The sequence below is a fragment of the Equus asinus genome, chromosome 16 (assembly GCF_041296235.1).
Source record: "Equus asinus isolate D_3611 breed Donkey chromosome 16, EquAss-T2T_v2, whole genome shotgun sequence".
Classification (NCBI taxonomy): Eukaryota; Metazoa; Chordata; class Mammalia; order Perissodactyla; family Equidae; genus Equus; species Equus asinus.
In genome coordinates this window covers 20,883,124-20,895,720 of record NC_091805.1, presented here as the reverse complement: position 1 = coordinate 20,895,720, position 12,597 = coordinate 20,883,124, and the positions used below count along the sequence as shown (strand labels likewise).

At 46.8% G+C, this 12,597-nt stretch overlaps 1 protein-coding gene across 1 annotated transcript in view; it reads left to right on the top strand.

Annotated features, from left to right (window-relative positions):
* The first annotated feature begins 342 nt into the window (after positions 1-342).
* The window catches only part of LPAR3 (lysophosphatidic acid receptor 3), a 72,682-nt gene continuing 60,427 nt past the window's right edge, over positions 343-12,597 (top strand). The window contains exon 1 of the mRNA XM_014830128.3: positions 343-562. The gene's annotated coding sequence lies outside the window, so the exon portion shown is untranslated. The remainder of the gene's footprint in view (positions 563-12,597) is intronic.

The following is a 12,597-nucleotide window of genomic DNA, read 5'->3' as shown; positions in this document are numbered from 1 at the left end:
TGGGCTGTGCTTCCCCGCAGCCGCTTCAAACGAATCTCTCCCGCAGAGTGGGGAGAGAAAGACAGAGGGACAGCGCTTTAATACGGGGCCCCGAGGGACGGCTCTGTAAAGCCTGTGGGGGCCAGCGGTCCTTCAGTTGGGGGCCCTCTCCTCTTCCAGGCCGGCCACGCTCCTGGGGACCACTCGGGACAGGAGAGCATCTACAGAAGAGCCCTGCTCACCGATCGTGCCTCGCCGGTGGGGGGCGCTCTCCGTGGGACCGGTCGGACGCCCGGGGGAGGGGAGGGCAGGGCAGGGCGGGGCAGAGCGGGGACGCGGCCCCTCCGCCCCTCAGCGCCCGCCCTCGCGCCTCCGAACTTTCCTCGGCTCCGGGCGCGTCGCAGCGGTCGCTGGAGGGGAGGCGCGCCGCCGCCTGCCGGTCCGCCTGCCCGCCGCGTCCTGCGCTGCTCCGCGCCCGGCAGGAGCCCGGCCCCCGGCCGCCCCGTCGCGCTCGGCCCCGAGGGCATGCGGCAGCCGCCGGGGCCCCGGCTTCTGGGCTCGGCGGCGCGGGCGAGCGTGAGCGGTGAGTGGGGCGCCGGGCGCGGGGAGGGTTCTGGGGCCGCGGCCGGCCGGGGCGCACCTCCGCGGGCCCAGCCTTTCGGGGTTGCCCGGCTTCCAGCCCGGGCCCCAAACCCACTCCAAACACCTGGGACAGGACTCTCCAGGCGGTTGTGTGGCCCATCTTGCCCTTTCCCACTTTTTTCTAGCGTAAAGAGCAATCGAGCTGCAAAACCCGCGTTGCGTCCGCCGCTGCTGTGGGCAGGTGGGCTGGGCGCGGAGGCAAGGAGAGCACGGGGCGGGCTCGGCTCCGCTTTTGCACAGGTGCTTTTTTGCCAAACTCGGTCTTACAGCCATCGATGGTGAGCTGACGTTCTCCATGGAGCCTAGGGATAGAACATTTTTCAGCCTTCAGTTACGCCCGGTACGATGGTGTGTCAGTGAGAGAACAGCTCGAAATATGCAAGGCATCTAAAGATTCGGAAAATGCTTATTAACTAACTGTAACGCGGTTGGGGGTTGTGCCTTGTAAGTGAAGGTCCGCGGTCCCCTCGCCACAGGCAGACAGAAGTGCTTTGTTCTATAGCACTGTTACTTTATTGCTTTCCCTCAGCAAGTTGCAACTACTCAGAATTGCTTAGAAGTTTCTCAAGCATGTAATTTGAGGAGTAACTGTGAATATTGGAAACAATTTAGTCTTATTAAGGTAATCATTAAAACGGCCCTCAAAAGCATTTGTAGGTCAGTTTTTAACTGAATAATTTCCACGAAATGTTTCCTCCTTAATTCGTTATTGTCTATTGCAACACATTTCTGCCTTCTCACTACTTTGCCGCCTAGAGTGTTACCTGGTCTTGGAATGTTACTTTAGAATTTAGGGCAGCTTAGCTCTTCACGGTTCCTACTTGTTTTTTATAAGTCCGAGAATGAAGTAGATGTCAGGCACACACAGAGGGTCCCTTCTTTATAAGTGGGTTATTCCGTGCACTGCACAGTGTCCAGCTAACGCACGAACTGTGGTATTACTCAGGAGACTTGTTGGGTTTTCCAGTGAACTATCCATCAATAGTTGCTAACTCTGCTTCTCAGGAGATATTCGATCCAGTTTTGTGTGGTCGAGTCCAGTGAGTAGAATTTTCCTCTTTTTTGCCCAGAAGTGATACAGTTAGAAACACCCAACCTTGGCTCTGTTAACACCATGTTTGTCTAAACAAACTGGGCCGTTCTAAAAAGACTAGCAAGCAAACCCTGCCATGGGGCTTATGTACTTGAGATAAGCTTCCGGAGTTGTGCTTGTGTCAGGTAGGGATGGACCTAGTATCGTGTAGGGATCTGGACAGCTAACCATTGGGACATAGATTGATTGTCACTACCATATAACTAGAAAAATAGATCATTTTGGCACATTTTTCTTTTCTTCTTTAGCATTCAAAACTTTGTAGCTTTAACTACAAATGACACATCCTCTTTTATGAATCTGGCAAGTGCATAAGTCAACTACAAGCCTCTTTATATTAGGTCTGTTTTAGGTACCTGGCTGTTTAACAAGAGGTTTGATAGGGCAGATCTGCATGTTTCTGTGAATGAGGACTGAAAGGAAAATGTTAAAATATGTGATCATTTCTCATGGATGTTCATCAGAACCTATTTGAGAGTCTGCAACATGTTAATTCTCTCATTGTTCCAAAACACATGCATGCAGAGGAACAAATGCACACACAAGATTGGAGCTAGGCAGCAACCAAGGCCCACACTCTCGAAGTCCTGCACACGTGCCTCGGGCTGGCTGCTTCTCCTGCAAGTTTTCCAGCTTCCTCCTGAGGAGCAGAAAGCCACCATAACTTCAGCCCAACCTCTTATTTCTGTGGGCTGGGGCAAGGAGAATCACTGTAACTCGGATGGGAATTGCTATAACTCAGATTACCCATTAGCCATTCTCCTTGGAGTATACATTAGTTCAGAATGCTTTATGGTCTGTGATTATACCTAACAGAGTGGTTAAGTCTGATTGCAAGCTTCTCAATGGCAAAGCCCAGGCTCAAGGCATTACTAATGTGGCATAAGGAGAAGAGCAGAGCTTTGCAATCAGACCAGCCTTTGTTCCAGGCCAGGCTTTGTGACCTCGGGTACTTGCTCCACCTCTCTAACCCTTTATTTCCTCGTCTGTAAAAATGAAGATTATATCCACCTCCCAAGATTAAAGGAGAAAAGCACTTAGCAGGGTCTCTGATATACAGGAAGTACTCCTTAAATGCTGGTTGCCCTCTTTCCTCCTAGATAAACATTAAACTATTGACATTTCTGTAAACATGGGTGCAAGTGTACAGACATACCTCAGAGACAGTGTGGGTTCCATTCTAGACCACTGCAATAAAGCAAATATTGCAGTCAAGCAAGTCACAAGAATTTCTCGGTTTCCCAGTACATATAAAAGTTGTGTTTACACTACAGTCTAAGTTCACAATAGCGTTATGTCTTTAAAAATGTACATACCTTAATTTAAAAAATACTTTATTGCTAAAAAATGCTAATCATCATCTGAGCCCTCAGCAAGTTGTATTCTTTTTTGCTGGGGGAGGGACTTGTAAAAATACAATATCTGTGAAGCGCAATCAAACAAAGTGCAATCAAACGAGGTATACCTGTACACTGTTCCAGCAAGAGTGCAAAGATGGCTTCCCAAGCCGTAGGTGACTTAGCGACGTCCCACACGCTTTCCTTACTTGCTTTCCTCTTCCCTCACTGTGGTCCTTTTGCTCTTCCCTCCATCATCCTCCTGCAGGTCCTGAACTACCTCCTCTCCAGCCTTGCTGATCCTCTGTCCCTTGTCCTGGGTTCTGTATGTATGTGGAGGAGTCCCCCAGAACTTAGTCCAGCCATGGATGGGGGAGGTGGAGGTGAGAGGTGGGGAGCTGTCTGCAAAGTTTGTCGGAGAGTTTGTGCTTTTACAGTCCTGGGTAGGAGACAGTGGGGTCTGGGTTCTAATTCCAGCCCTACTTTCATGAGCTCTTGTGACTTTGAATAAGTCACTTAGCATCCTTGAATCAGTTTTCTCATTTATGCAATGGGGATAATAATTCCTTTATTACCTGCCTGCATGCACTGTTGTTGGGGCCCTTTAAGTCATGATGTGAAAGAGCTCTGCACTCCATGAGGGCCACGTAAACTTTGGAATTCAAGAGGCAGGGCCTCCAGATGTGGGCCACCCCAGGCAGGCTGTATGGAGGTGGGAGAATCTCTCTATGGGTGTTGGATATTCTAAGTGGACGTTGCTGCAGTCCCTCCATGCCCCTCTCTCCTGCCCTCTGATGTCGAAGGAGACTTCGAGGAGGAAATCCTGCCAAAGGTTGAGAAACTGCTCCATGTGTGTATGAGAGGAAGATAAATTTCAGGACTGAGATAACCTAACACTGCATGATCGAAGGCACAGGGCAAAATTCCGAAGAAGCTTCACTTCCCTCTTAGAATTACCTGTATTGTCTGCTCATCTCAGTTAGTGGACAAGAACAAAGAGCTGGCTAATCAGCCAATGAGTCAGAGAGGAGTGGTCATGGCCTTCATCAGACATTGAATTGGGGTGCCCTGGGCCATCCTCACTGCCCTGTGCCTTCTTGCTAACTTGAGTCTCTGAGGTTCACTCTGCACAGCACTAAACTGACTCAAGGAATGAACCTAATTATTTAATTCCATCTGAAAGATGTGTGTTGCTCTCTGCTTGACCTGCCTGCTGAGCCAGGAGGGTAGTACCCAGTGAGAGGAAGGTTCTGACTTCCTAGGTTGTACTCACCCCCTCTTCACTCGCTGGGCTGATGTCCTCCTCCTTATTCGTCTTCCTTCTTCCTCTCCTGGCCTGGCCAGGCCTGGTCAGGCAGAACCTGACCCCTAGCCTCCTGTCCTGTCTGCTTACTGCTTTGAACTCCTCCTTTGTCTGTGACCCCTGCCACCTCCCTGCTCCCAGAGACCTTGCCTCCCTTCCTCAGATGTGAATCACTCGTACACCTTAGGCTAAGCCAGACTGGGTGTCATGCTGGAAAACAACCTGCCCAGGCCAGTACAGCCTGCCTCACCCCTTCCTAAGTATAGCAGTCCGCCCCGCTAATTACTCTTCAGCTAGTCCTAGGTCCTGGGACATTGGGCTGGAGGTTCTACTAGCCCTGGCCTTGACTCAGCCATGTGCAGATTCAGCGGTGTCATCAAGGGATGGTTGGCAGGTGGCAGGGATGGGTTGGAGGGGACTTTAGCTCCTCCGTAAGCTCCACCAGTTTTCCCAGAGGCCCTCCAAGCAAACAAGCACTCCAAATAAAAGCAGTGTGCTTGCTTTGTAAATGCAGCCTTAAGGCAAGCCCCCTGATCCCCCCTTTCAGCCAGGCTGCCCCAAAGTTCCTCCTCTACAGAAATTCTAGAGCTGCCCCCAGATGGACTCAGACCATGTAAGGTAAAGGTGGGCAGTGGAGTCAGAGGCATTCGCTCCCCAAGGAGAGCTAGAAATCCAAAGTTGAGGCTCAGAGCCCTTGAGAGTAACTAGTTACTGAAGACCAAAGCAGGGGATCAGGTATAGAACATCACTGAATCATTTGCCTCCTGCCCTGCTTGATTTTAATAGGTTAGTCCTTTGAATGAGGGCCCTTTTCCTGGACTAAACTGTCACTTGGGACTGGCAGAGAGAAAATAAGTATAATCGTTTTTTATGTCCCACAGCATTTGGGTTAGTCAGGGTTCTCCAAAGGGATATATGTAGAGATATATATAAGAGGAGATTTATTATAGGAGCTGGCTCATGGGATCATGGAGGCTGAGGAGTCCTCCCATCTGCCATCCCCAAGCTGGAGACCCAGGAAAGCCAGGGTGGTGTGATTCAGTCCGAGTCTGAAGGCATGAGAACCAGGAACACTGATGTCCGAGGGCAGGAAAAGATGGATGTTCCAGCTCAAGCAACAGGGCAGAGTTGCCCTTCCTCCACCTTTTTGTTCTATTCGGGCCCTCCACGGGTTGGATGATGCCCACCTGCCTTAGTGAGGGTGATCCTCTCTACTCAGTCTGTGATTCAAATGTGAATCTTTTCTGGAAACACCCTCATGGACATGCCCAAATAATGTTTTACCAGCTATCTGGGCATCCCTTAACCCAGTCAAATTGACACATAAAATGAATCATTACACCACCAAATCAGGCAGTTCACATTGGTACTACCTTACTATCCAATCGACAGAACCCTTTCATATTGCATCCATTGTCCCCCATATGTCTCTTTTTCCTGTCTGATCTAGGATCCATGTTAATTTACGTGTCATGTCCCTTCTGGAATTGTTCCTCAGACTTTCCCTGTTCCTAAAGTCTTTGCAGTTGTACAGGTCTTACATTCTGTAGGATGACTCTCAACCAGGGTCTAGCAGGTATTTCTTCAGAACCAGACTCAGGTCATGTGTTCTTGGCAGAACTTCTCATCATATCACTTAGAAAGTACACGATGTCAACCTGTCCCACCACTGGAATATCTGGAATGGTAGCCTTGATCACCTGGCTATGTTGGTGTTTGCCAGATCTCCTTACCATAAGTTCACCGGTTGCCCCTTCGAAATTTATTGGTGTTTGTGGGAAGGTATTCTGAGGTTACACAAATAGCCTGTTCCTCATTAAACCTCACCTACAGCCTTACCACTCATTGATGACTTCTGCCTGAATCAGCCACCTCTAGGAAGATTGCCAAATGGTGATTTTTTATTTCCATCACTCTTACATTTATTCATTGACATTCTACTATAAGGAAGAACTTTCTTTCTACCTCGTATATTTATTCATTGGTATTAGGAAGTTTTCTTGGATTCGTTTTGTACTTAATACATTGAAATCTGTTACTATCACCTATTTTGATGTTAAAACTGTCCTCAGTTTGGCTAGTAGGAGTCCCTTTGAGCTGGCTCCTGTGTCCTTTTGACATCCCTGTCATTCACTGAGCATTTTAAAATTTCCTGGCACCGTGAGATATTCCAGGCTCATCCTGTACTTTCCCTGATCTAGTTAGTCCTCCCTTTTGGTAGAGAATAGTACTTAGAAACTAAGATATGGAAGGTTGATGTGCCCATGTTACTGGGATGTCATTGCTTTAGATCTCTCAGAGGGCAGAGCTAGGAAATATATGTATATACACATACGCATTTACAAATTTTTCTACATTAGGCTATGTATTATAAAATCATGAGTTCACACTAATACCTCCCATACTCAGAGATCTTTCTATTCTTCCCCCTTTGTATCTTTGTACATATCTTCTCTGGAAGTTAGAAACTTGACTCCCTTTGTCTTAGTACTTATTTGCTCTAAGTAGCACATCTCCCAACCACAAAGGCCATCCTGCTTCCTCTGTGCCCCCCTCTCTTCCCATCACCTCTTGACTGCCAGGCCTGCTCATCTGTGTGTGTCTGCAGCTTCATTATCAGCCTCCAGTCCCTCCAGCTCACTGCTCTGTGTGGCTCCCCAACCATGGCCCATGCCTCTCTCATCATATTGCGTTCTCAGCCACACACTGACCCCTCAGTTCTGGGAAGGGAAGAAGAGAGAAGGCAAAGGAAGATAGAAGAAGATGGGAATGGAAAGAAAGCAAACATAGAAATAGTATAGACATTTTTTAAGCCTTTTGAGACATATTGCCAAATTGCTCTCCCAAAAAGTTGTATCGATTTACATTCTCACCAACTTGTTATAAGGGTGCCATTTTCCTTATACCCATGCCAACACTGAGTTTTATTCACCTGTTTAAATGTCAATCTGATAGCACTTCACTTTTGTCTCTATTGCAGCTCATGCTATACTCAACCCTGCATTATACTTCTGTGTCTCATCTCACCCTTTAGATCAGAGTTTCTCATCCTTGGAACTAATGACGTTTTTGGCTGGATAATTCTTTGTTGTGGAAGCTATCCTGTGCATTGTTCCATACGTAGTGGCATCCCTGGCCTCCACCCACTAGATGGCAGGAGCACCCCCCAGTCATGTCTATCACAAATGTCTCCAGATATTGCCAGATGTCCCTGGGGGGAGTGGAGGATTAGCTCTGGCTGAGCACCCACTACTATAGATTATGAGCTTCCTGAGGGCATTTTATATCTTTGTACATGTTTTTGTACATCTCTGTCTTTCTCTTGGATGTAGTGAACAGTGAGGAAATTTTATCTGGACAGGGATGAGAGGAATCAGTGGTTGGGTAGATCCACTGTAACAGGACCAATGAAACTTGCCCATTACATGTATGCAAATTCCATTAACATCCAACAGAGGGGAAGGAAAAGGAATGTCAACAAGGTTAGATTTCCATGGATTGCTACTAGGTCATTACTAGTCTTTCTCAGTTAATTTCCAGTCTAATTTCTTTCTTTCTTTCTTTTTTTTTTTTTTTTTGAGGAAGATTAGCCCTGAGCTAACTATTGCCAATCCTCCTCTTTTTGCTGAGGAAGACTGGCCCTGAGCTAATATTCATGCCCATCTTCCTCTACTTTATATGTGGGACACCTATCACAGCATGGCTTTTGCCAGGCGGTGACATGTCCTCACCCAGGATCCGAACTGGTGAACCCCAGGCCACCAAGAAGCAGAATGTGCAAGCTAACCGCTGCGCCACCGGGCCGGCCCCCCAGTCTAATTTCTTACAGTCAGATAATTGAAGTCTGTGGCCTAGTTCAACCAGTGGACTCTATTTTGTTGGTGGGGAAAGCAAAATGCTTTAGGAGAAGGTGTTTCTTAAGTTACATTGTTCAATATGTTAGAAGTAAACCAAGGTGCTTTCTCTTCTGAGATTTCTCTGAACAGGCAAACTGACTAATCATTGCTGTTTTATATGATGTATTTAGAGTTTAATTCTGTCATTTTCATTTGATTATATGGACTCTTCCCCATGAACTCTTATCAAAAATTCCAAGTAGAAATTCACTTACAAATTTTTGTTGACATTTACCACAATCATATTATATTTCTTCTGGAATCAGTAAATGTTTGCAAAAGGCATTTAATGTCATTATGCAGAACAAATCTGCATATTTCATTTCTCACGGGGCGTAGAATTAACTACTGAGAAAAGGCTGTAATGGTCAGTGTGATGAGAAGAGCCCTGGGCCAGAAGGATGGAGCTGGGCAGAGTGCAGCAGCCTCTCCCAGTTTTAGTTTTCATCTCTGCAAAGTGGAGAATGCTACATTGCCCATCTCACCATGGGATAAAGTGGGAAAAGAGATGTGAACTCACTTTGAAAACTGTTCGGTGCTGTATCACTGAATGTATTTTGATGGATTGCTCTAAGATCCGGATAGAGTGGCCTAGAGGAAGCATGGTAATGTAGTTGGAAGCCTAAATGTCAGATTTTCAACCCAGCTGGCTAAATTCTTTCTATATATATTCATCTGGGACTACCTGTTCTCAGTGGTAGTAAAAAACACTAGCTAGTGACGCTGGACAGGGTGGGAGAGGAGAGAAGGACTTGGCTTTAGGTTTCTTATGCTGGTGACCCACCTGGTCTGAGGGAGGCGTTTCCCCCTTTGGTCTCCCCTGCCCAGTAATCTGTTTTGGGACCTTCCCCCCCACCTATTAGGAACAGGCTCACCCCTTGATTTCTGGACTTGTCTGACTCCTCTGGACTTGGAAGTAGCGTTACACTGGCTACTTCATTCACTTTGTCCCAATAACCCAATGACCCAACAAGTTAGAGCTCACCTCCCTTCTACAACAGAGGAACTGGAGATTCAAAGAGGTGAAGTAACTTTCCTCAGGCTCCACTGATGATAACGGTAATGAAATGAACACGATGTCTCAGAGGCTCTTCTAAGTACTTTATTTAAATCTCCCCACAGCCTAGACAGGTGCTATTCTTATCCCCATTTTATAGATGAGGAAGTCAAGGCACAGAGACGTTATCTGCTACTATTTGAACCCAGAACCTGAATCCTGTGTTCTTCTGCCACACCCTGTTGTCTCTCCTCTCCTCATCACCCCCTCCTCCACTCCTGCCTCCCTGCTCAGTTTCAGGCAGCAGAAGAAGGAAGTGGCAGAGGCATAAGAATAATCACTGTGGCACTGTGCCCATACTCAGGCAGGGGAAATTTTTACTATAGGTGTAGGATGACTTTGTCATTGCTCCTTGTTAAACTGAAGTGTCAGATCATGAACAGTTAAACTCCCAGAATGCCGATTGTATGTTCCATTGAATTTTTTAGAAATTTTGAGTTATCTAAGTTTCTTGGGAAGTATTATCTACCATTTACTGAGTACTTCCTATATGCTAAGCATCTTGCTAAGCACTTTATAAACTTTGCTTTTATTTAATCTTTTCAACGATCCTTTATGGTTGGTGTAGTTATTATGCCATTTTTAGAGAGGAAGTAAAAGGCTGGATCAGCACTGTGCCAGGTGAGAGCCATTGCTGAAAGTGATGAGCTTACATCTGACTCAGGTCCAGCTGATGCCAAAGCTTCTGCTCCTTTCCCCTCATGATCCTGCCACTCCTACATATCACAGCCTGCATGCTTTCCCTGAAAGGGTTTAGTTTACAAGAACTCCACAGGTCTGGCCTTCCCTTCTCTAAACTCCGTTTTAAATACCCATGCTAAAGTGTTCATTTCTTTCTTTGATCAACAAACATCCATTATACAATGGAGGAGTGGAAATGAGAAAAGTGCACACACACACACACAAAACAAACAACTCCCACTCAGAAGAATGGGAGACATGTAGCTGCCACAGGTGCATAAAAATGATGCAGCCCCACTGGGCAGGAATTCTTAAGACCTCCCTGCGCTGGCAGTAGAATAAGTTCTGTGGTTGGTCCCTGCTTCTGCTCTTTGGGAGAGGCCTCCTGGGGGCCCTGACTTTGACTCTGTCCCCTGGGAAGTTCTTTCTTGTCCGTCACCCTCTGTGGCCATAACTGAATTGGGTGATGCAAAGTTTGTGCTCCTTGGCAGAGAAGGAACACTCGCCTTTCCAGGTCAAGCTGTGGCTTCCCTGGCAATATAATTCCTTAAAAATTAGTCCATATGTTTCTGGTCTCTTTTCTTCTAGTCAGTTCCACTTTCCAGTTACGACATCTAAATTCTGTCCTGGACCAAGTTCTTAAGGATGCCTTATTTCCCAACTTCTGTGCTTGGCCCACCTCTCTCTTCCTCTCTTTAGTTGTGTCTACCCAGAGCTCCTCTAAAACGTGCATTTGGGTGGGAAGATGCACCGGTGCTCTGATCTTTACTGTCAGCCTGTCTCCCTTTGTTCCACTGCAAATATCTTATTGAGAGGCATTTGGGACAGGCTGTGAGGGGTGACACTATTTTCTGCTCTTTGGGGTTACAGAAGCAGTTAATTTTTCTGATCCTCCAAGGCCCCCAGGTTCCAGATGCTGTTTGTTCTTTTCCACCTTTGCTTACAAATTTACAGTTCTTGCCTGGGCTCGTCTCTTTCTTGTGTTGCCTTGCGAAAAGCTGCAAGGAGCAGCATGCTCACGTTCTGTTCCTTTCCAGCACCCTCACCTAGAGCTACAGGCTTCTTAGGCAAAGAGGCCCCGAAATACAATGATGTGAAGAAAATGGAAGTTTCTTTTTCTCTCTTGTTAACAGTCCTGAGGTGAGTGGTTCAGCTTTGAACCATGAGAGGTTTCATCTTGTCTCTCTGCTGTCCACTGGGGCGGTGCTTCTCAAACTCTCTTTGTGGAAAGACTGGTTTTCTTTATTTCCAATTTGCCAAAGACCAATACTTCTGGTTTATACTCCACTGATTATGCAGTTGTATTTCAAGCAATGTCAAATTGCTGTCAACGTTCCTAAGTGTTCATTTGCAATTTCTATACTTATCTCTTCATTGATGGAAACCGGTCCATGGACAACTTTGAGTCAAGGTTGTCTAGGGCTTTATCCTGGTCTGAATATTCAGTGCCGGATCACAGGCCTGCTTGTGTTCCAACCAGCAGGAAGCTGGAAGAGCACGGAGGAGCACACACTCAATGTTTCGGGGGCTAGCCTGGAAGTCGCACGCTTCATTTATGTTCGTGTTCCAATGGCAAGAACTTAGTCGTGTGGCTCCCCTAGCTTCAAGGAGGCTGGAAAATCGAGTTTGTTACTATGTAATAAAATGAAAACACAATTTAGCAGTCTCTGCCACAGAGTGGAAAGCTAAATAATGATACAAAAAAATAATTATGAGAGAAGTCGCAGGCCAATATACGATTACGGGCAAATGAGTTGCAAAAATGAGCTAGGCGTTCAGCATCACACCATGCAGAACAGAAATTCTTAGAAATGGAACCTGGGGTCCTACTGGCCCTCTTATGCAACCCGAGGGGCAGAGGCCTGTTGTGTGGTGAGGCTAACAAGGGGAAGTTTACATGAGAAGAAACTGAGAACTGTTTTCTGGGAGGAAGTCTAGAAACCAAACATCCAGGTTTGGAACTGAGTTAGAATCCATAAGGCTGTGTCCAGAGTGCTGGGGCATGAGCAGATCCAAAGGCCTCTGAACATGATGGTGGTCAGGACCCTGCGGAGCATCAGGGAAGGGGGCTCCAATAATCTATCTCAAGATCATGCAAAGTGCCAGAGATGGGGGGAGCCAGAGGTCCTGGCCAGTGTGAGTGGGGCGAAGCCTCTCCAGCTCCAAACCTCTCTGTCAGTCTGTGACTGCTATTCTATGAGCAGCTAGTGAGACCTGAGGCCACCAGCATTTTAAGCCCCTACATTAAAAACCTGGGGTTTAAACTTGAAACTTTATTCCTTATTGTGGCCTCATCATGAGAGAGAGAGCGTGAGAGGTGTCTGCATTTGAGATAGTTATTTTGGAATCATCCACATAGAGAAAATAATTTAAGCCATAGTAGCTGTGGTGGAAGAAAGGTTAAAGGGGAAGAAGAGAAGGCTGAGAACCAAGTCTAGGGTACGTACACTTCAAGGCTGATGGAAGATCAGGAGACAGAAATACCGAGGACAGTGGGCAAAGAACCGGGAAAAGTCGAGTCACAGAGGCATGGGAGGGGAGTTTCAAGAAGGGAATAACCAACGGTTTGTCAACTTCCACAGTGAATCCAAAGAAAAAGAATATTGGAA